We start from the raw sequence: 26,060 nt of genomic DNA, 5'->3' as shown, positions 1-26,060 counted from the left end.
GGTGTCGACAAGAAGCGATCTATCAAAGGAGGTCCTTAATGAATCCCACATCAATGACACGGAACGGAGCAAATGATTTTGATGGAGGTGAAAACAATCTGATGATATACGGTTCAGGATGGTGGTCATGAAAGAATGAAGTATAATGTATGGTAGTGGATGGGACACAGGTGACTTCTCTGGATGACTTCTCTTGAACATGTCGGCGACACTTATGTGATGGATTGGTAGCATTTACCCCAAATGTGGATGGTATGGCGTGACCATGGTGATGTGACCGGTGAATGAAACAACCCAACCCGACTCGGACACGGAGTGGAAGTGTCATGTTCAAGAGAGACTTGCTACCAATAAAGATTCTTTGAGTTTTCTTCCCAATTTTTCCCCAGTCATTGCTGACCAGTACCTCTTTATTTTTGTCAATATTAAGGAGGATAACATATGTTTGTTCTATAATTTTCCCATCGGGAAAACCCATCGCTATGTTTTAACGAGCCTAGCGATAGTGAAACTCGTTCTCGTCTAAAGACAAGTTTGTCTCTATTAATGTTTTTAACAAGTTTAACGACAAAGATAACTCGGTCCTTTTCATTTTTAGAGAGTCTGAAAAGGTACGTAAAGGAAACTCCAAAATTCCTTTTTCGTCATCTAATCCCTTAAGTCCGAAAAAGTATAAAACAATACAGAAGGGATGAATTTTCGATAGTTTTAACGAGCCGAACAAAACAAGTGCTCGATCTTTTTGTGCAATAATTCATCAAGTCCAAAAACATTAAAATCTAGATGAGGGATAGCCCTTCTTGTCCCTTTAACGAGCTGGAAAGCCAAGGACTCGGCAATCTTTTCATATTTTACGAGTCAGTTGAAAAGAGCTTAAAGAAGACTCGTCTTTTGAAGAACGAGTGATAAAACGGGTAGCAGCTGATTCCAGGTAAGGTTTGGAATTTTCCAATCACGACAGTGTCACAAGGATGGCTAGTGAAATCACTCTTCGCAGCTGTTCCTCAAAATGGGTAAACAATCAAGTGGAGGTGAATGATCGGCCAATGAAAAAGTGGAGGTGACGGTGCAAACACGACCAAGGCTTTAATGGCTGAAGTACTACATTCACGGTGGTTATTTACCGGGGAATAGTTCATTTTTTAACGAGCTTAAACGCGGGTGGAAACATTTGCTCATGTCTTATGTTTATTTTTTAACGAGCTTGAACTATGTGCTAAAATTGCTCGATGCGGATTTATTTTTTAACGAGCTTGTACCCTGTAGTAACACTGCTCATGGCGGGTTTATTTTTAAGCGAGCTTGAACCCTACAGTAACACTGCTCGTGGGGAGTTTGCATGCCCCCAGCATAATAACGCAAATCGAGGTGCATGCCCCCCAAGCTTCATTGCATTCAACTCGGTGGTTGGAATGAAGGTTTACCTTTGATATTTGGAAAGGGGATTTGTTTCATTTTTTAATGAGGTTGACACAGTAAAAGAACCATCCTCAAGACTCCTTGTTTCATTTTTTAACGAGGTCGACACAAGGTAAGAACCATCCTCGAAATCCAAATCCATTAGATATAGAAGATTTCATATTCCACTGTGGCCACTTCCGCCAGATTACTCGGAGGCGGTAGGGCAAAAGTACCCATTAAGGCAGGGTCTTTTAGGAGACCTACTCCGATATTTTGAAGCGCATGATTGCTTCCATGGATCATTGGAATGCTTCCCGTAACTTCTGAACTATTGGGGAGAAATGTTTGTTGGTCGACGATTGTAATTCCTCCTTGGAAGGGAAATGCAATCTTTCTGAAGTAGGTCAACACAACTGCGGCCATGGCATATATCCAGGGCCTTCCCAGTAGGATGTTGTAATCAAGGTTTCCGTCGATTACTTCAACATCAATTTCTACTGTTTTGCCCCCCAGTTCAACTTGCAAGTTACTTAAAATCCCGTATGGAGTGTATGATCGTCCATCAAATGCTTTTAACGTTGTTGACGATCGCAACAAGGGTGGTGAGCCTAAATTTTTCTAGCAACTCATCGACATAATACATGTAGATGCCTCCTCATCAATAATTGTTCGATGAACAGTTTTGTTGAGGGATTTCACTTGAATAAGGAAAGCTTGTTGAGCTAGTAACTGAGGGTCATATCCTTTATGATCAAAGGCCACAAGATTGGAATGCATTGGGTCAATCCCACCTATTGCTGATAATAAAGCTTGCTCTTGGGAGAGGCAATTTTGTGGTACCTCAAGTGTCGACATAGCGGATGGCGTTTGGGCCAGGTCCTCTATTATATTATAATTCTGTGCTATTTTTGCACGGGGATTAAATTTCAATTTGTGTACTACTCCCTTTGGCAACTTTATCATTTGTTCAGGAATGATGGGTGGCACAACTTCTGTCAAAGTTGTTGTCGAAATACTAGGTTGTTCATTAGCCTTGTTATTCGACAGCTTTGGATTCCCGTAACCTTTATTCCTCGTCAAAGCATCATTTTGCTGCTTTGATATAGACAACATAAGAACTTGGGATCGGGAAGCATTTTGATTACCAACCAGTTTGGTTCCCGGGTTTGGAAACGGATCAGTCAATACTGCTGAGGTTTTTGAACTCTTAAAGAGTTTCTTAACTTCAGCTTTATGTGGACATTCTCTCGTCCAATGATCCTCATCGCATATATGACACCCCGTAGGGGGTTTCCTTTGCCCAGAAGGGTTTGTAGAAGGTTTTTCAGGAGATGACTCATCCTGCTTCCTTTTTCTCCCTTTCTTTTTGTTCTTGCCCCTTGGTTGCTTCAGTTGTTTGCCCTTGTCGGCGAACATGGCATTTACTTCTGAGGCAAGAAGTTCCTCATTTGCATTATGACTAGAAATCTTACAGGCCTTTTTAGATGTAGCCTTTGTCGATTTCGTGTCTATTGCGCCAATCACACCATCGCCAACATGAGAGTCATTGTTTGATTTAGGAGGAGGAGGAACTGAGAATTCCGGTCTAGGGGCGTCAGGTATTTTAACATAGAGCATGTCGGACTGAGTGTAAATCAAGTCCAAATACTGCGCACGAGCGATAACTTGCTCTTCTGTGACGACTCCCCCTTTTTCCACATCTTCCGTGATGGAAGGCAGTAATGACTTACTAAACCATTCAACTAAAAGCTGATCGAGAACATACGTTTTCACCATTCTACGACGACATCGCCATTCATGTATATGATCAGATATGTGAGTGGTCGTCATTTGTTTGAAGTTGGTAAGAAGTTCGGTTCCCGTTTCGTACCTTATCGGTAACTGAAAATGGGTTAAAAAGGTTGTGGCTAGGGTACTAAAGTTGTCGAATGAAGCTCTAGGCAATTCGATATACCATTTTGCTGCCGGACCAGTTAACGTCCTCTAAAAAAGGCGAAGCCTAATCGAATCATCGTTTAGGGTGTTTGATGAACACCACAGATGAAATGTCATCACATGATTCGACGGATCTTCACCCGAATTCCCATTAAATTTTGGAATATCTGACGGAAGTTTATGCGGAATCGCTGGCCACCAAGGGGCATAAGCAATTGGATCATTCATCAGTCGGTTTAGATCTGGTAATTCTAGAGTTGCTACAAAGGGAAACTGTTGATTCAGGTTAGGCGAAGCATACCCAGGATAAGATGGAATCGCCTGAGAAATGGGTCTTTGCATACCAGCATAATGTATTTGATGCTGGCAACTTTGACAAGGTTGATGGGCATAACCATTATAATATGGTTGTTGATAACCACTTTGGAAATGCGGTTGCCCATTACTTACAAAGACTTGTTGCTGAGGTCCTTGATATGATTGTTGGAATGGCGGTTGTTGAGATTGAACCAGCCCTAGTTGTTGGACCATTTGCTGCTGTCCAATACTGGATGATTGACCAAGATGAGGAGTCATAGTACTTGTTTGAGCCTGAGTCGCTCCAGATAAGGAGGCACTAACCTGAGGTTGTGATTGAGTCGTTGAGACAAGAGGCTGTTGTATTGCAACCTGAGAAACTTGGGGTTGACATACAACAGGTAACTCTTGTACTTGCGATGCAGTCACCATAGCAGGTATAGTGGGAATATTCGACACAGGGTGGACTGGTTGCATTGAATATACAACCCTTGGTTGCTGAGGCAGTATTGGTACCCAACCGCTGGATGTAATTCCAGTTTGACCTGAACTTTGTTGTAAACTCCCATATGGTTGTTCTCCGGGAGGGAACAATGAAAAGGCATATTTCCCTCCATATGGTGGAAATCCAGTACTTAAAGGGTAGATTGGCCTTTGAAGACACATTGGATCAACTTGTTGAGTTTCAACATAAGAAATACCAGATGATAATCTGGATGAAGAAATAGGAACTGACCATGTCGTCGAAACAGTCCCTGATTGGACTCCGGCTTGTTGTTGATAACTTGTCGGGACAGTTGGTATACCATCGAACATCGTTGGAGTAGCAGCAGGAGGCTCTGCCGCTGCTACGTCAGATGACATAGTCCTGGATGTCGACGGTTGTTCAGACCTATCTAGTCTATCCAAAAGATTTCCTAGCGATTTCGATTGACTTTCTTCCACCATCGCAGATTACTCGATAAACTAAAAATAAAGGGGAAAAATGTTTCCGAATTAGACGAATTTTAGACGCTTTGACACAACTTGTTTTTTCAATTTTTAAGAGTTGATAAAAAACAAAAGATGACTCTAGTCTCCTTCGATTTTTAATGAGCCTGAAGTGATAAGTGCTCAGATGGACCTTTTCCGTTAAGGAGTCTGAAAAGGAACGAAAGGGACTGCTATGGAGATCTAGGTAGAGGGAGTACCAAACCAATCGCAAAACTGCAGAATACTTTTTACGGTACGGCAGTCAATCTTCCCGAATGTTGTGTTCAGTGCATTGCGATCGATAGGGTGGCAGACACGGCTTCCTATGGATAAAGGATTTAAGCCTATAGGGGTCTCCCAAAATATACTCGACGGTACGTGGGAGCACAAGTCTGTACTGGCACTTATCGTCTCAAAGTGGAGGAATCACCCAACCATCAGTGAGGACAATAGTTACCAGGCTTTACGACGCTGGAATACGTCTCTAGCCTAGACCTCTAAATGTTGTGCGTTAGGTTCCAGAGCGTTGTTAGATTCATTGAATCTATTTTAAGTTGATCTTTCTTATGAAGTTTTCCTTTTGGTTTCACCATGAGATGTAGATGTAATTCCTAAAATGCAATCTAAATATGATAAGCAAACTTTTATCTCTTTTCAGCAATGAAAATCCTAGCTACAAGGGGAAAAGAAAGACACAATCTTTTCGCAAAGAGCAAAGAGCACACTGTAAATGCACTTTCCTAAATCAAGCCAAACAGACTGCCAATATGCAAATGCACATGCATGTGTTTTGTTTTTCACTTTCTTAATATTGATGCCTAAAAAGAAAGTTGATGTACAAATCTGAATTTGCTTTCAAGTGACAAACACAAACAAGCTTCTTTTCGAAATCAAAAGGTAGAGATGATTACGACACTTTATGATTTTGAAATAAATACTCGTTTTGACACTAGAAAGTCACAAATTCAAACCAAAGGAAAAAGTAAAAGAATAATCGACTGTCAACAGCAATCAAACTTTCTCCTATGATCAAAATCGACACTTGTGACAGATCTAAAACAAAGGACGACAGTACGACTATTCTACTTTTGCAATGGAAAACTGTAAATGACGTAACAAACACACAAAAACATCTACAGTTCTTTTGTAAAAAGGAGGCGGAATTACAACAAGGAAAAGGGGTTTTTAAACAGACACATACACTGATCACAGGCTGCAAAAATCAGAGACAAAACTGGAAAGAATGAAGCACAAGAACCTCAGCTGCACAGGGCTAGTCTGATCAGCGCACCTGTAACACAGAGAAACTGGATTGCAGCACAGGTTGCCCTCTCGGGAACTGCGCTGAAATGCAGGAACTCTTCACAGTACCTGTGCTGGGGCAGAAACGAGAATTCTATCTGGGTTCTGGGTCACGGTTTACAGTTTAGTCTTTGGTTCTTGGCCGAGTAAAAGCAATCAGTAATGCATAATTAGAGGGTAGATCTAAGGAAGGTGTAAGAGCTATCACAAAGGGCATCAAATCATTTGTGAATCAGCTGTTCAAATCATAAACAGATCCAGTGAATGGATTGAAGTAGCAGATGTCTACTTTTGCATTTGCTATGGCAAATGCATTTCGAACGCTACTTAAAAGTTTATGAAACAAACAACAAAAGATACACAAACAAACTGATTAGACAATCTTCCCCAGTGGAGTCGCCATTTTGTTACCAGGAAAAGTGTCTATTTAGAATGACTCTATCCCACTAAGGTGTGACAGTTACCTTAGAAACAAACAGAGAAAATGACTTTTGTATTTCCTTTATGAATTAAAGATAGAGGGGGATAGGAAGAACCAACCTGTGTCTTGCTCTATTCCTTTGATCTAATCCCTCTCTTCTTTGACAGCTTCCAGCTACCTGCTTCCTTACTTTCCCAGCTTCACCAAGTTCCTGTAAGATCACAGAAGAAGAAAACTACACAAAGACATGGATCTATATTCATAAAAAGCTTAGGATCAGATTTAAGATAAACATACAAATGTAACAAGCATCAATGATACACAAGCATGTAGGAGAAACTCAAATAGTTTTATTGATATAACAAGAAGATCCAGGAGGAGTTACCACTGATGATTCCTGATCCAGCATCAACCTCCCAGCAAAGAAACCCCTCTTCACCTCCAACAAAGCATAAATCACCCAATACTCTGATATCTATCTCAAAACCAACAGCGATTCTTTGCAATGTACAAAATTCCAGCCCCTGACCTCTGGGATGAGGGATCCATTTATAGATGTATGCAAGGAGGATGAGTCAGCTTATGATTTGACTAGTGTCTTCTCTCTGTCAGTTCTTGCTTCCACTTGGAGACTGAGAGCCTCTTACTCATCCTTGGTCGAATTCAGTGAGGCAAGTGTCGTTGGAGAAGATTCTGGAAGCTTCCATTGTCTTTCCACCTCGCGGAATGGCACTGCCATTTGTCATTTCCCGCTCAACTCACCCTGATAGTGCAATTTGGTGCGTTGCAATGCACCTAGCTAGTGTATTTGGGTGCTATGCAACGCAGTTAGCCAGTGGAGCAGCTGAAATGATCCTGATTTGACTGATTCTGAGCATTTTCTGGTGGAGAACTTCTGAGAGAAGCTGTAATTTGTTGACCTTGCTCCTTTAGGGGTCGGAACAACACTTTTAGGGACTTAGGATCCCTTGGTTTATGGACATTTCATGCTTAGAGCTGTAAGGCACAAAATTGTCTATAACAGTTGCCCCCTAAAGTATGAGGCAATTTATCAGGTGAAATTCTTTATTAGGAGGATCTGAAGTTCTTTCAACGCTGGGAGGAGACCTGTAATAAGATACAATACAATACATTATCTTCATACTATTTTTCATGATCTAGCTGAGGCGGGCATTCCCATGCTCACCTTTATAAATTCATTCTCATGTACATAGGACAAACAATCGTCTGAGTGTAGACTGATGATTCTGATAGAGCCATCATCCTTTTGGTAGGATGATTATCTATGCTGCAATGCTGTACATTTAATGTCTTTATTTTCCTGAATATATATCGTAGCCCGGATGGATGAAACTAGATCCGGGGTCTTCAATCTCGTCCGATCTTCACTCGACGTACAAGTTGATCCATGTGAGAAATTTTTTGAAGTCGAACATGGAAAGACATCGCTTGATTACTAGTCAATGATGTAAACTGTTAACAAGCGGGAGAGGAATCACCGATAATAATAATGACCCTCAAGGTACTACAGTACAATTCACGTGGTGTGAATAAAGGACTTGGTGTCGAACACCACGCAAAATCTTTCGGTCAAAGGCCATTGATGTAAACCTATCGCCGGAAGTGAGAAACTTGCCATTAAGGCATGCAAGCTTCAAAGTACTGAATGGGGTGTTCCTAGATCAACTTCTTGGATAATGAGCTGATGTCGACAAGAATCGATCCGTCAAAGGAGGGCCTTAATGAATCCCACATCAATGACACGGAACGGAGCAAATGATTTTGACGGAGGTGAAAACAATCTGATGATATACGGTTCAGGATGGCGGTCATGAAAGAATGAAGTATAATTTATGGTAGTGGATGGGACACAGGTGACTTCTCTGGATGACTTCTCTTGAACATGTCGGCGACACTTATGTGATGGATTGGTAGCATTTACCCCAAATGTGGATGGTATGGCGTGACCATGGTGATGTGACCGGTGAATGAAACAACCCAACCCGACTCGGACACGGAGTGGAAGTGTCATGTTCAAGAGCGACTTGCTACCAATAAAGATTCTTTGAGTTTTCTTCCCAATTTTTCCCCAGTCATTGCTGACCAGTACCTCTTTATTTTTGTCAAGCTTGAGGAGGATAACATATGCTTGTTCTATAATTTTCCCTTCAGGCAAACCCATCGCTATGCTTTAATGAGCCTAGCGATAGTGAAACTCATTCTCGTCTAAAGACAAGTTTGTCGCTATTAATATTTTTAATGAGTTTAACGACAAAGATAACTCGGTCCTTTTCATTTTTAGAGAGTCTGAAAAGGTACGTAAAGGCAACTCCAAAATTCCTTTTTCATCATCTAATCCCTTAAGTCCGAAAAAGTATAAAACAATACAGAAGGGATGAATTTTTGATAGTTTTAACGAGCCGAACAAAACAAGCGCTCGATCTTTTTGTGCAATAATCCCTCAGGTCCAAAAAGATTAAAATCTAGAGGAGGGATAGCACTTCTTTTCCCTTTAACGAGCTGGAAGGCCAAGAACTCGGCAATCTTTTCATATTTTACGAGTCAATTGAAAAGAGCTTAAAGGAGACTCGGCTTTTGAGGAATGAGTGATAAAATGGGTAGCAGCTAATTCCAGGTAAGGTTTGGAATTTTCCAATCACGGCAGTGTCACAAGGATGGCTAGTGAAATCACTCTTCGCAGCTGTTCCTCAAAATGGGTAAACAATCAAATGGAGGTGAATGATCGGCCAATGAAAAGTGGAGGTGACGGTGCAAACACGACCAAGGCTTTAATGGCTGAAGTACTACATTCACGGTGGTTATTTACCGCGGAATAGTTCATTTTTTAACGAGCTTAAATGCGGGTGGAAACATTTGCTCGGTCCGGGTTTATTTTTTAACGAGCTTGAACCTCGCGGTAAACTCTGCTCGATAAGTTTGCATGCCCCCAGCATAATAACTCAAATCGAGGTGTATGCCCCCCAAGCTTCATTGCATTCAACTTGGTGGTTGGAATGAAGGTTTACCTTTGAGACTTGGAAAGGGGATTTGTTTCATTTTTTAATGAGGTTGACACAGTAAAAGAACTATCCTCATGACTCCTCGTTTCATTTTTTGACGAGGTCGACACGAGATAAGAACCATCCTCGAAATCTACCATATTTACAGTATTTGATAGAAAATCAAAACTGATGGATGATTAAGGTCATTGGAATAATCTTCGTTGTAATCCGGAAGATGGGCGCGATGGTGGTAATCTTCCCATGGTGCCTCTCCCATCGTCATTGATTGAATGACTCCTTCGTCTGTAGAATGTATATGCGACCAAGGATCTGAAGAGGTACCATATTCCTCAGACCTATCTATCCAAACACTCGATGAGCATTGATTTGGGTTTGACCCCCAGGCCAAGAAAATTGATTGCTACAATATTTCTAAAATGGCGATGATCCATGCTGACAAAATGTTTAGGAATCTTCTGAATACATTAGATATAGAAGATTTCATATTGTAGGTTTCCACTGTGGCCACTTCTGCCAGATTAATTTGAGGCGGTAGGGCAAAAGTACCCATTAAGGCAGGGTCTTTTAGGAGGCCTACTCCAATATTTTGAAGCGAATGATTGCTCCCATGGATCATTGGAATGCTTCCCGTAACTTGTGAACTGTTGGGGAGAAATGTTTGTTGGTCGACGATTGTAATTCCTCCTTGAAAGGGAAATGCAATCTTCCTGAAGTAGGTTGACACAACTGCGGCCATGGCATATATCCAGGGCCTTCCTAGTAGGATGTTGTAATCGAGGTTTCCGTCAATTACTTCAACATCAATTTCTACTGTCTTGCCCCCCAGTTCAACTTGCAAGTTACTTAAAATCCCGTATGGAGTGTATGATCATCCATCAAATGCTTTTAATGTCGTTGACGATCTCGACAAAGGTGGTGAGCCTAAATTTTTCCAGCAACTCATCGACATAATACATGTAGATGCCCCCTCATCAATAATTGTTCGATGAACAGTTTTGTTGAGGGCTTTCACTTGAATAAGGAAAGCTAGTTGAGCTGGTAACTGAGGGTCATATCCTTTATGATCAAAGGCCACAAGATTGGAATCCATTGGGCCAATTCCACCTATTGCTGATAATAAAGCTTGCTCTTGGGAGAGGCAATTTTGCAGTACCTCAAGTGTCGACATATCGGACGGCGATTCGGCCAGGTCCTCTATTATATTATAATTTTGTGCTTTTTTTGCACGAGGATTAAATGTCGATTTTTGTACTACTCCCTTTGGCAGCTTTATCATTGGTTCAGGAATGATGGGTGGCACAACTTTGGTCAAAGTTATTGTCGAATTACTAGGTTGTTCATTAGCCTTGTTATTCGACAGCTGTGGATTCCCATAATCTTTATTCCTTGTCAAAGCATCATTTTGCTGCTTTGAGATAGACAACATAAGCACTTGGGATCGGGAAGCATTTTGATTAGCAACTAGTTTGGTTCCCGGGTTTGGAAACGGATCAGTCAATACTGCTGAGGTTTTTGAACTCTTAAAGAGTTTCTTAACTTCAGCTTTATGTGGACAACCTCTCGTCCAATGATCCTCATTGCATATATGACACCCCGCAGGGGGTTTCCTTTGCCCAGAAGGGTTTGTAGAAGGTTTTTCAGGAGATGACTCATCCTGCTTCTTTTTTCTCCCTTTCTTTTTCTTCTTGCCCCCTGGTTGCTTCAGTCGTTTGCCCTTGTCGGTCGACACGACATTTACTTTCGAGGCAAGAAGTTCCTAATTTGCATTTTGACTGGAAATCTTATCAGCCTTCTTGGATGTAGCCTTTGTCGATTTCGTGTCTGTCGTGCCAATCACGCCATCGCCAGCATGAGAGTCATTGTTTGATTTACGAGGAGGAGGAATTGAGAATTCTGGTCTAGGGGCATCAGGTATTTTGTCGTAGAGCGTGTCGGACTGAGTGTAAATCAAGTACAGATATTGTGCATGAGCGATAACTTGCTCTTCTGTTACAACTCCCCCCTTTGCCACATCTGCCGTGATGGAAGGTAGTAATGACTTGATAAACCATTTAGCTAATAGCTGATCGGGGACGTACGTTTTTACCATCCTACGACGACGTCGCCACTCATGTATGTGATCAGATATGTGAGTGGCCGTTGTCTGTTTGAAGTTGGTAAGGAGTTCTGTTCCTGTTTCGTACCTTATCAGTAATTGAAAATGGGTTAAAAAGGTTGTGGCTAAGGTACTGAAGTTGTCGAACGAAGCTCTAGGCAATTCAATGTACCATTTTGCCGCTGGACCCGTTAACGTCCTCTGAAAGAGGCAAAGTCTTATCGAATCATCATTTAGGGTGTTTGATGAACACCATAGATGAAATGTCATCACGTGATTCGATGGATCTTCACCCGGATTTCCATTAAATTTAGGAATATCTAATGGAAGTTTATGCGGAATCGCTGGCCACCAAGGGGCGTAAGCAATTGGATCGTTTGTTAACCGATTTAAATCAGGTAACTCTAAGGTTGCCACAAAGGGTAACTGCTAATTCAGGTTAGGTGAAGCATACCCAGGATAAGATGGGATTGCCTGAGCAGTTGTTCTTTGCATACCGGAATAATGCATTTGTTGCTGGTATGATTGTTAAGGTTGGTGGACATGACCATTGTAAAATGGTTGATTTTGACCGTTTTGAATGTACGGATGTCCACTGTTCGCAAAGATTTGCTGCTCAGAACCTTGGTATACTTGTTGGAATTGTGGTTGTTGGTATTGCACCAGCCATGGTTGTGAAGCCATGTGCTGTTGCGCTATACTAACCGTTGGACCAAGGTGAGGGGTAATTGTACCCGTCTGGACCTGTGTCGCCCCACTAGTTGGCGATTGTGGTTGAGTCGCAGGGTCAAGGGGCTATTGCATTACAACCTGAGAAATCTGAGGTTGGCATACAACAGGCATCATTTGAACTTGTGACACTGTCACAATAGCTGGTGTAGTCGGGATATTCGACATAGGTACACATTGTTGCATCGAATACACAACTCTTGGTTGTTGAGGTAGTATAGGTACCCAACCACTTGAGGTAATTCCAGTGTAACCTGAATGTTGTTGTGAACTCCCGTATGGATATCCTCCCAGAGGGGGTAATGAAAGGGCATACTGCCACCCATACGGTTGTAATCCGGAACTCACGGGGATTGTTTGCCCTTGGGGACCGGACTGCCCAAATTGACCTCCAAATAGATCAATTTGTTGAGACTCAACATAAGAGTTTCCGGATATTATTCCGGATGAAAAAACAGGAACGGACCATACTGTCGTAATAGCCCCTGAGTGGGCTCCTTCTAGCGGTTGAGAGCTAGTTGGGACAGCTGGTATGTCGGCGAACATTGTCGGAGTGATAGCAGGAAGTTCTGTCGTCGCTGTGTCGGATGACACAGTCCTAGATGTTGACGGTTGTTCAGAAATTTGTAGTCTATCTAAAAGATTACCTAGCGATTCTACGGGAGCTTCTGCTGGTGGCAGACTAACTTCCGATGAAGAAGGATATAGAGTGATCCCGACTCCAAAGTGCGTTGGAGTACTTGTTTGAGGATCTTCTACAATTTCTTCAATTGCAATCAGACCAGGTGGAAGGGGAAGACCGTCAGGTCCGTAAAATATTTCTGGTGCCGAAGAAGGTATGGAATCGACAGCGACAGATGTTTGAAGAGTAAGACTCTCCGAACCGATTGTAGATGGAACTGGTTCGGTAACACAAGTGTTCACTCTCAGACTAGGATCAGTATCACTGTCCCTCCGTGGCTGTTGAACTTCTTCTGTAGAGGCAGGGATTCCAGAAATGTTTGGAGTAACCGGAGTCTCTGATGTCATTGGAACACTTGTTCTAAATTCAATAGGAGATTTGGAACCGGTTAAACGAGTTCGCTTTTTCCGTACTGGTTTCGATTCTGGAGACAAAGACGGTTGACTCGTAAGCCTCCGCGAACGACAGGGTTTCAATTGACTTTCTTCCACGATTGCGGATTACTCGATCAACTAAAATAAAAAGGGGAAGTATGTTTCCGAATTAAATGAATTTTAGACGCTTTTGAAACAACTTGTTTTTTCAGTTTTTAAGAGCCGAGAACCTTTTTCAAAAAGTGAACTATTCCCACATACAATACAATACATTATCTTCATATTGCTTTCATGATCCTCCACCGATCATCTAATTAGATAATGTATTGTATTGTATTGTTTTCATGATCTTCATACTGTTTGGTTCGGCCAGGTCCAATATTATATTATAATTATGTGCTTTTTTTGCTCTATCCCACTAAGGTGTGACAGTTACCTTAGAAACAAATAGAGAAAACTACTTTTGTATTTCCTTTATGAATTAAAGATAGAGGGGGATAGGAAGAACCGACCTGTGTCTTGCGCTATTCCTTTGATCTAATCCCTCTCTTCTTTGATAGCTTCCAGCTACCTGCTTCCTTACTTGCCCAGCTTCACCAAGTTCCTGTAAGATCACAGAAGAAGAAAACTACACAAAGACATGGATCTATATTCATAAAAAGCTTAGGATCAGATTTAAGCTAAACATACAAATGTAACAAGCATCAATGATACACAAGCATGTAGGAGAAAAATCAAATAGTTTTATTGATATAATAAGAAGATCCAGGAGGAGTTACAACCAATGATTCCTGATCCAGCATCAACCTCCCAGCAAAGAAGCCCCTCTTCACCTCCAACAAAGCATAAATCACCCAATACTCTGATATCTATCTCAAAACCAACAGCAATTCTTTGCAATGTACAAAATTCCAGCCTCTGGATCTCTGGGATGAGGGATCCATTTATAGATGTGTGCAAGGAGGATGAGTCAGCTTATGATTTGACTAGTGTCTTCTCTTTGTCAGTTCTTGCTTCCACTTGGAGACTGAGAGCCTCTTACTCATCCTTGGTCGAATTCAGTGAGGCAAGTGTCATTGGAGAAGATTCTGGAAGCTTCCATTGTCTTTCCACCTCGCGGAATGGCACTGCCATTTGTGATTTCCTGCTCAACGCACCCTGATAGTGCATTTAGGTGCGTTGCAATGCACCTAGCTAGTGTATTTGGGTGCTATGCAACGCAGCTAGCCAGTGGAGCAGCTGAAATGATCCTGATTTGACTGATTCTGAGCATTTTCTGGTGGAGAACTTCTGAGAGAAGCTGTAATTTGTTGACCTTGTTCCTTTAGGGGTCAGAACAACACTTTTAGGGACTTAGGATCCCTTGGTTTATGGACATTTCATGCTTAGAGTTGTAAGGCACAAAAATGTCTATAACAGTTTCCCCCCAAAGTATGAGGCCGTTTATTGGGTGAAATGCTTTATTAGGAGGATCCAAAGTTCTTTCAATGCTGGGAGGAGACCTGTAATAAGATACAATACAATACATTATCTTCATACTATTTTTCATGATCTAGCTGAGGCGGGCATTCCCATGCTCAGCTTTATAAATTCATTCTCATGTACATAGGACAGACAATCGTCTGAGTGTACACTGATGATTCTGATAGAGCCATCATCCTTTTGGTAGGATGATTATCTGTGCTGCAATGCTGTACATTTAATGACTTTATTTTCCTGAATGTATATCGCAGCCCGGATGGATGAAACTAGATCCGGGGTCTTCAATCTCGTCCGATCTTCACTCGAAGTACAAGTCGATCCATGTGAGAAATGTTCTGAAGTTGAACATGGAAAGAAATCGCTTGATTACCAGTCAATGATGTAAACTGTTAACAAGCACGAGAGGAATCACCGATAATGATAATGACCCTCAAGGTACTACAGTACAATTCACGTGGTGTGAATAAAGGACTTGGCGTCAAACACCACGCAAAATCTTTCGGTCGAAGGCCATTGATGTAAACCTGTCGCCGGAAGTGAGAAACTTGCCATTAAGGCATGCAAGCTTCAAAGTACTGAATGGGGTGTTCCTAGATCATCTTCTTGGATAATGAGCTGATGTCGACAAGAAGTGACCCGTCAAAGGAGGGCCTTAATGAATCCCACATCAATGACACGGAACGGAGCAAATGATTTTGATGGAGGTGAAAACAATCTGATGATATACGGTTCAGGATGGTGGTCATGAAAGAATGAAGTATAATGTATGGTAGTGGATGGGACACAGGTGACTTCTCTGGATGACTTCTCTTGAACATGTCAGTGACACTTATGTGATGGATTGGTAGCATCTACCCCAAATGTGGATGGTATGGCGTGACCATGGTGATGTGACCGGTGAATGAAACAACCCAACCCGACTCGGACACAGAGTGGAAGTGTCATGTTCAAGAGCGACTTGCTACCAATAAAGATTCTTTGAGTTTTCTTCCCAATTTTTCCCCAGTCATTGCTGACCAGTACCTCTTTATTTTTGTCAAGCTTGAGGAGGATAACATATGCTTGTTCTATAATTTTCCCTTCGGGCAAACCCATCGCTATGGTTTTTAAGGAGCCTAGCAATAGTGAAACTCGTTCTCGTCTAAAGACAAGTTTGTCGCTATTAATATTTTTAACGAGTTTAACAAGAAAGATAACTCGTTCCTTTTCATTTTTAGAGAGTCTGAAAAGGTACGTAAAGGAAACTCCAAAATTCCTTTTTCGTCATCTAATCCCTTAAGTCTGAAAAAGTATAAAACAATATAGAAGGGATGAATTTTCGATAGTTTAACGAGCCGAACAAAACAAGCGCTCGATCTTTTTGTGCAATAATCCCTCAGGTCCAAAAAGATTAAAATCTAGAGGAGGGATAACACTTCCTGTCCCTTTAACGAGCTGGAAGGCCAAGAACTCGGCAATATTTTCATATTTTACGAGTCAATTGAAAAGAGCTTAAAGGAGACTCGTCTTTTGAGGAACGAGTGATAAAACGGGTAGAAGCTGATTCGAGGTAAGGTTTGTAATTTTCCAATCATGGCAGTGTCACAAGGATGGCTAGTGAAATCACTCTTCGCAGCTGTTCCTCAAAATGGGTAAACAATCAAATGGAGGTGAATGATCGGCCAATGAAAAGTGGAGGTGACGGTGCAAACACGACCAAGGCTTTAACGGCTGAAGTACTACATTCACAGTGGTTATTTACAGCGGAATAGTTCATTTTTTAACGAGCTTAAACGCGGGTGGAAACATTTGCTCGGTCCGGGTTTATTTTTTAATGAGCATGAACCTCGCGGTAAACACTGCTCGATAAGTTTGCATGCCCCCAGCATCATAACTCAAATCGAGGTGTATGCCCCCCAAGCTTCATTGCATTCAACTCGGTGGTTGGAATGAAGGTTTACCTTTGAGACTTGGAAAGGGGATTTGTTTCATTTTTTAATGAGGTTGACACAGTAAAAGAACTATCCTCATGACTCCTCGTTTCATTTTTTAACGAGGTCGACACGAGATAAGAACCATCCTCGAAATCCACCATATTTACAGTATTGATAGAAAATCAAAACTGATGGATGATTAAGGTCATTGGAATAATATTCATTGTAATCCGGAAGATGGGAGCGATGGTGGTAATCTTCACATGGTGCCTCTCCCATCATCATTGATTGAATGACTCCTTCATCTGTAGAATGTATATGCAACCAAGGATCTGAAGAGGTACCATATTCCGTAGACCTATCTACTCAAACACTCGATGAGCATTGATTTGGGTTTGACCCCCAGGCCAAGAAAATTGATTGCTACAATATTTCTAAAATGGCGATGATCCATGCTCACAAAATGTTTAGGAATCTTCTGAATCCATTAGATATAGAAGATTTCATATTGTAGGTTTCCACTATGGCCACTTCTGCCAGATTACTTTGAGGCGGTAGGGGAAAAGTACCCATTAAGGCAGGGTCTCTTAGGAGGCCTACTCCAATATTTTGAAGCGAATGATTGCTCCCATGGATCATTGGAATGCTTCCTGTAACTTGTGAACTGTTGGGGAGAAATGTTTGTTGGTCGACGATTGTAATTCCTCCTTGAAAGGGAAATGCAATCTTCCTGAAGTAGGTTGACACAACTGCGGCCATGGCGTATATCCAGGGCCTTCCTAGTAGGATGTTGTAATCGAGGTTTCCGTCGATTACTTCAATATCAATTTCTACTGTCTTGCCCCCCAGTTCAACTTGAAAGTTACGTAAAATCCCATATGGAGTGTATGATCGTCCATCAAATGATTTTAACGTCATTGACGATCTCGACAAGGGTGGTGAGCCTAAATTTTTCCAGCAACTCATCAACATAATACATGTAGATGCCCCCTCATCAATAATTGTTCGATGAACAGTTTTGGTGAGGGCTTTCACTTGAATAAGGAAAGCTAGTTGAGTTGGTAACTGAGGGTCATATCCTTTATGATCGAAGGCCACAAGATTGGAATCCATTGGGCGAATCCCACCTATTGCTGATAATAAAGCTTGCTCTTAAGAGAGGCAATTTTGTGGTACCTCAAGTGTCGACATAGCGGACAACGATTCGACCAGGTCCTCTATTATATTATAATTCTGTGCCTTTTTTGCACGAGGATTAAATGTCGATTTTTGTACTACTCCCTTTGGCGGCTTTATCATTGGTTCAGGAATGATGGGTGGCACAACTTCGGTCAAAGTTGTTGTCGAACTACTAGGTTGTTCATTAGCCTTGTTATTCGACAGCTGTGGATTCCCATAATCTTTATTCCTTGTCAAAGCATCATTTTGTTGCTTTGAGATAGACAACATAAGCACTTGGGATCGGGAATCATTTTGATTAGCAACTAGTTTGGTTCCCGGGTTTGGAAACGGATCAGTCAATACTGCTGAGGTTTTTGAACTCTTAAAGAGTTTCTTAACTTCAGCTTTATGTGGAAAATCTCTCGTCCAATGATCCTCATCGCATATATGACACCCCGCAAGGGGTTTCCTTTGCCCAGAAGGGTTTGTAGAAGGTTTTTCAGGACATGACTCATCCTGCTTCTTTCTTCTCCCTTTCTTTTTCTTCTTTCCCCCTGGTTGCTTCAGTCGTTTGCCCTTGTCGGTCGACACGGCATTTACTTCCGAGGCAAGAAGTTCCTCATTTGCATTTTGACTGGAAATCTTACGGTCCTTTTTAGATGTAGCCTTTTTCGATTTCGTGTCTGTTGCGCCAATCATGCCATCATCGGCATGAGAGTCATTGTTTGATTTAGGAGGAGGAGGGACTGAGAATTCCGGTCTAGGAGCGTCAGGTATTTTGTCATAGAGTGTGCCAGACTGAGTGTAAATCAAGTCTAAATATTGCGCACGAGCAATAACTTGCTCTTCGGTGACGACTCCCCCTTTTGCCACATCTTCTGTAATGGAAGGTAACAAAGACTTAATAAACCATTCAGCTAAAAGCTGATCAGGAACATACGTTTTTACCATTCTATGATGACGTCGCCACTCATGAATATGATCAGATATGTGAGTGGTCGTTGTTTGTTTGAAATTGGTAAGAAGTTCTGTTCCCATTTCGTACCTTATCGGTAACTGAAAATGGGTTAAAAAGGTTGTGGCTAGGGTACTGAAGTTGTCAAACGAAGCTCTAGGCAATTCAATATACCATTTTTCTGTCAGACCAGTTAACGTCCTCTGAAAAAGGCGAAGCCTAATCGAATCATCATTTAGGGTGTTTGATGAACACCACAGATGAAATGTCATCACATGATTCGACGGGTCTTCACCCGGATTTCCATTAAATTTAGGAATATCTGACGGAAGTTTATGCGGAATCGCTGGCCACCAAGGGGCATAAGCAATTGGATCATTCGTCAGCCGGTTTAGATCTGGTAATTCTAGAGTTGCTACAAAGGGCAACTGTTGATTCAGGTTAGGTGAAGCATACCCAGGATAAGATGGAACCGCCTGAGCAGTGGGTCTTTGCATACCAGCATAATGTATTTGATGCTGGCACCTTTGACAAGGTTGATGGGCATAACCATTATAGTATGGTTGTTGATAACCGCTTTGGAAATGCAGTTGCCCATTACTTACAAAGACTTGTTGCTCAGGTCCTTGATATGATTGTTGGAATTGCGCTTGTTGAGATTGAACTAGTACTAGTTGTTGGACCATTTGCTGTTGTCCAATACTGGATGATTGACCAAGATGAGGAGTCATAGTAATTGTTTGAGCCTGAGTCGCTCTAGACAAGGAGGCACTAACCTGAGTTTGTGATTGAGTCGTCGAGACAAGAGGTTGTTGTATTGCAACCTGAGAAACTTGGGGTTGACATACAACATGTAGCGCTTGTACTTGCGACACAGTCATCGTAGCAGGTATAGTGGGAATATTCGACACAGGATGGACTGGTTGCATTGAATATACAACCCTTCGTTGCTGAGGCAGTATTGGTACCCAACCGCTGGATGTAATTCCAGTTTGACCTGAAGTTTGTTGTAAACTCGCATATGGTTGTTCTCTGGGAGGGAACAATGAAAAGGCATACTACCCTCCATATGGTGGAAATCCAGTACTTAAAGGGTAGATTGGTCTTTGAAGACACATTGGATCAATTTGTTGAGACTCAACATAAGAGTTTCCGGATATTATTCTGGATGAACAAACAGGAACGGACCATAATGTCGTAATAGCCCCTGAGTGGGCTCCTTCTAGCGGTTGAGAGCTAGTCGGGACAACTGGTATGTCGGCGAACATTGTCGGAGTGATAGCAGGAAGTTCTACCGTCGCTGTGTCGGATGACACAGTCCTAGATGTTGACGGTTGTTCAGATAGTCTATCCAAAAGATTACCTAGCGATTCTACAGGAGCTTCTGCTGGTGGTAGACTAACTTCCGATGAAGAAGGATATAGAGTGATCACGACTCCAAAGTGCGTTGGAGTACTTGTTTGAGGATCTTCTACAATTTCTTCAATTGTAATTAGACCAGGTGGAAGGGGAAGACTGTCAGGTCCGTAAAATATTTATGGTGCCGAAGAAGGTATGGAATCGACAGCGACAGATGTTTGAAGAGTAAGACTCTCCGAACCGGTTGTAGATGGAACTGGTTCGGTAACACAAGTGTTCACTCTCAGACTAGGATCAGTATCACTATCCCTCTGTAGTTGTTGAACTTCTTCTGTAGAGGCAGGGATTCCAGAAATGTTTGGAGTAACCGGAGTCTCTGATGTCGTTGGAACACTTGTTCTAACTTTAATAGGAGATTTGGAACCGGTTAAACGAGTTCGCTTTGTCCGTACTAGTTTCGATCCCGGAGACAAAGACGGTTGACTCGTAAGCCTCCGCGAACGATGAGGTTTCAATTGACTTTCTTCCACGATTGTGGATTACTCGATCAACTAAAATAAAAAGGGGAAGTATGTTTCCGAATTAAATGAATTTTAGATGCTTTTGACACAACTTGTTTTTTCAGTTTTTAAGAGTCGAGAAAAAACAAAAGATGACTCTAGTCTCCTTCGATTTTTAATGAGCCTGAAGTGACAAGTGCTCAGATGGACCTTTTCCATTAACGAGTCTGAAAAGGAACGAAAGGGACTGCTCTGGAGATCTAGGTAGAGGGAGTACCAAACCAATCGCAAAACTGCATAATACTTTTTACGGTACGGCAGTCAATCTTCCCAAATGTTGTGTTCAGTGCATTGCTATCGATAGGGCGGCAGACACGGCTTCCTATGGATAAAGGATTTAAGCCTATAGGGGTCTCCCAATATATACTCGACGGTACGTGGGAGCACAAGTCTGTACTGACACTTATCGTCTCAAAGTGGAGGAATCACCCAACCATCAGTGAGGACAACAGTTACCAGGCTTTACGACGCCAGAATACGTCTCTAGCCTAGACCTCTAAATGTTGTGCGTTAAGTTCCAAAGCGTTGTTAGATTCATTGAATTTATTTTAAGTTGATCTTTCTTATGAAGTTTGCCTTTTGGGTTCACCACAAGATGTAGATGTAATTCCTAAAATGCAATCTAAAGATGATAAGCAAACTTTTATCTCTTTTCAGCAATGAAAATCCTAGCTACTAGGGGAAAAGAGAGGCACAACATTTTCACAAAGAGCAAACAACACACTGTAAATGCACTTTCCTAAATCAAGTCAAACAGACTGTCAATATGCAAATGCACAAGTGCATGTTTTTGTTTTCGACTTTCTTAATATTGATGCTAAAAAGAAAGTTGATGTACAAATCTGAATTTGCTTTCTAGCGACAAACACAAACAAGCTTCTTTTCGAAATCAAAAGATAAAGACGATTACAACGCTTTACGATTTTGAAATAAACACTCGTTTTTGACACTAGAAAAACACAAATTTAGACCAAAGGCAAAAGTAAAAGCATAACCGACTATCAACAGCAAATAAACTTTCTCCTAAGATCAAAATCGACACTTGCGACAGATCTAAATCAAAGGACGACAGCACGATTATTCTACTTTTGCAATGGAAAACTGTAAATGACTTCAACAAACACACAAAAACATATACAGTTCTTTTGTACAAAGGAGGCGGAATTACAACAAGGAAAAGGTGTTTTTAAATAAACACATACATTCATCACAGGCTGCAAAAATCAGAGACAAAACTGGAAAGAATGAAGCACAAGAACCTCAGCTACATAAGGCTAGTCTGATCAGCACACTTGTAACACAAAGAAACTGGATTGCAGCGCAGGTTTCCCTCTCGGGAACTGCGCTAAAATGCAGGAATTCTTCACAGTACCTGCGCTGGGGTAGAAACGAGAATTCTATCCGGGTTCTGGGTCATGGTTTGCAGTTTAGTCTTTGGTTTTTCGCTGAGTAAAAGCAATCAGTAATGCACAATCAGAGGGTAGATCTAAGGAGGGTCTAAGAGCTATCACAAAGGGCAATCAGATCATTTGTGAATCAGCTGTTCAAATCATAAACAGATCTAGTGAATGGATTGAAGTAGCAGATGTCTACTTTGCATTTGTTATGGCAAATGCAGTTCGGATGCTACTTATAAGTTTATGAAACAAACAACAAAAAGATACACAAACAAACTAATTAGATAATCGTCCCCAGCGGAGTCGCCATTTTGTTACCGGGAAAAGTGTCTATTTAGAATGACTCTATCCCACTAAGGTGTGGCAGTTACCTTAGAAACAAACAGAGAAAACTACTTTTTTATTTCCATTATGAATTAAAGATAGAGGGGGATAGGAAGAATCGACCTGTGTCTTGCGCTATTCCTTTGATCCAATCCCTCTCTTCTTTGACAGCTTCCAGCTACCTACTTCCTTACTTGTCCAGCTTCACCAAGTTCCTGTAAGATCACAGAAGAAGAAAACTACACAAAGACATGGATCTATATTCATAAAAAGCTTAGGATCAGATTTAAGCTAAACATACAAATGTAACAAGCATCAATGACACACAAGCATGTAGGAGAAACTCAAATAGTTTTATTGATATAACAAGAAGATCCAGGAGGAGTTATAACCGATGATTCCTGATCCAGCATCAACCTCCCAGCAAAGAAGCCCCTCTTCACCTCCAACAAAGCATAAATCACCCAATACTCTGATATCTATCTCAAAACCAACAGCAATTCTTTGCAATGTACAAAATTCCAGCCTCTAGATCTCTTGGATGAGGGATCCATTTATAGATGTATGCAAGGAGGATGAGTCAACTTATGATTTGACTAGTGTCTTCTCTCTGTCAGTTCTTGCTTCCACTTGGAGACTGAGAGCCTCTTACTCATCCTTGGTCGAATTCAGTGAGGCAAGTGTCATTGGAGAAGATTCTGGAAGCTTCCATTGTCTTTCCACCTCGCGTAATGGCACTGCCATTTGTCATTTCCCACTCATAGTGCATTTAGGTGCGTTGCAACGCACCTAGCTAGTGTATTTGGTTGCTATGCAACGCAGCTAGCCAGTGGAGCAGCTGAAATGATCTTGATTTGACTGATTCTGAGCATTTTCTGGTGGAGAACTTCTGAGAGAAGCTGTAATTTGTTGACCTTTTTCCTTTAGGGGTCGGAACAACACTTTTAAGGACTTAGGATCCCTTGGTTTATGGACATTTCATGCTTAGAGCTGTAAGGCACAAAAATGCCTATAACAACAATTCCAACATTCAGTCTACCGACCTCCAAGTGAAAATTGCGGTATGTTGCATGTCAGTCCTAAAGTTTTCTTTGGTTTTAAACTAACATATTTCTTTCCATGAATGTCAACATGTCTCCAGGTACAGTAGGTGTTCATCTATCACTTAGCAGTTTAGGTTCAATGGTCTCCAGGAGAACGGGGTCAAAGGACACTTACGGAATCACAACTAGAGATGTAGTTGAGCAAGTGTCTATGATTTTTCTGATTTACCAAGACACCAAGCTGCTCATAGACAAAGACATCAATTTGAAATGGCAGGACATCAATGATACATTCTCAGACACATTTGGGGAAGATTTGGAAGACCGCAAGGTCTATGTGAATATTCACAAGTCTAGTTTTTACCAGATTGCATGTAGGTATCCCGTGTTTCCATGCGTGGACATGATACATTGGATCATCTCACACACTGATCCTGAGACAATGGTGTTAAGCAATGTCAGTAGGACAAAGATTGCTACATTCAGGGTGAAGGAATTTCAGTAGATGTGCCACTTGCTGCAACCAGTGATGGCAACGGAAACACCCTTCAGCAAACCCAACAACACTGCAAACTACAGAGTTATCTTGAAGAGCTGGGTGAAAGAGCCAGCCAAGTTCAGGATGCCACCCAACTAGGTTTACAAGACAAAGATACTGCGGAAGGCATATCAGTACTTGGTCATTTTTTCATGCCACTTGTATGGCCAAGACAACACAGACACCTTCCTGTAGAGTTGGGTGATCGCATTGGACCAACTAGCTAGTGAAGGAAAACCATGCAACTGGTTTGACATGTTGGCTCACAGGCTGAAGGAATAGGTAACAAAAGCCTGATATTTTCCCAAAGGACAACAAGCAGAGATATATATGTCTGCATATATTCAGGATCCAATTTGTGCCTGTCAGCAGTTCCCAGGCTTGGGTTAGGCATGGACATCAGTGCAAACCTCTGTACACATTTACTGTAGATTATTTTCCGAGTGCAGCTTTCACAGAGTCATCACACACTTGTCAGACCATTTCGTCAGCTTGGTGTACAAGATGATATTTGAGAAGGATCCACCTTTCATGTCGCAAGCAACAATGGAGGCACTGATCAACATAGCAGATTGGTATGCCTCACCTCTTGGCACCTTCATATGAATGTACAACATGGACAAGCCTCCACATGTTTTATCGAATTTTTCCATGGACATGCTTCTGATGCAAGAAGTTTCATACCACATCTCGATAGGAATGTCAGCTAGACTACATCAGAAGAAGAAGGCACCCTAGCCTACTCTTCCTTTGTGGATCAAGTTGTATGAGGTATGGAATCTCAAGCATGCTGACGCCGATACAAAAGAGTTCAAAAGATTTACTTTCAGTACCAAAAGTTTCAATCAGTACTACCCACATTGCTTTGTAAAGGACCACTGTGTGAGTGTGAAATTTTCTTGGATCCATGGGGCATGTCATTGGGTTGAGGAAGACTCCTGGAGATATTGTCACAGGTTCTCTAGGCTCAATGAAACGGTTGGCATAGCTATGGAATGGTTAGCAAAATAGTGTGAAGCACCATCTAGGAGAGCATCATCATCAACAGTAGTAGAGGGTAACGTACCTGTGCATGACAAAGGCAAGAGAAAGGTTGTTGACAATGCAAAGGCAGAACAAAGATGCAAGTTCAAAGTAGACCCACTTATGGAGAAAGAAACTTTGGAGATAGAGGCGAAGAGATGACAACGCAACAGGAGGAACGTGCAAAGGAAGAGAGAGAAATAAAGGATGGAGGAAACAATGAAGGAGTTGCAAGAGTTGAAACAGCAACTCTAGGAAGAACAAGAGTTGCGCAAACAGGAGAAGGAATCGTAGTAGGGAGAGACACAACAAGAAGCACAACATGCACAAATTGATGAAATTGCACTCATACAGGTTGTAGACTCATCCGAATAGCTGGCCCAAAGCAAACAGGGTGAGAACTCGTAGGATTAGGACTTCGCTCAAGAGATTGAACACATACTTGAGCAGATGGATATAAAGATTGAGCAACCAGAGTCAGAGTAGGATATTGACCTCATGCCTTACAACCAAGATGTCGACCCACTGGCTTTACTAGATCCAAAAGTAGAGCAAGTCTTGAGTGACCTCTACAGAACATATCATTTGACAAGTCGAAACGTAGAGTTGTGCAATCGTGCAGAGTGACTACTCCGGATATCCACGCATCTCCTGTGCAGTTGGAAGAATGAGTGATCGTATCTGACATGCACAAGCATCCAACATTATTGGTCGATGCTACCAAATCATATGTTGAAGCCACCAACTCAAGTGTTTACTTCTTGATAGCAGAGAATGAGCGAATGGATAAGGAGTTACAGATGGTCAAGTAGGGAGGAGAATAGGTTACATCATCTGCCAGAGCAGAGTTGAAGAGAGCAATACTGAATGAGGTATCATCTTTCTAGATCATCATGCGAATGTTGTATTCCAGATTTTTCACCATGCATAAGTCAGTTTTCCATCTCAACGGTCAGCAGTAGCGCTGTGCTAGGATAGCACGCATCTTATCATATTTGCACATTGTCGTCGACTACATGCAAACATGGACAATGAGATACAAGGGAGCCTCATTACACTTAACCAAGTTGATGA

This window comes from Pinus tabuliformis, chromosome X (assembly GCF_031772625.1).
Source record: "Pinus tabuliformis cultivar Carrire ecotype Pingquan chromosome X, CPIR1, whole genome shotgun sequence".
NCBI lineage: Eukaryota > Viridiplantae > Streptophyta > Pinopsida > Pinales > Pinaceae > Pinus > Pinus tabuliformis.
This window is presented reverse-complemented; position numbering follows the sequence as displayed.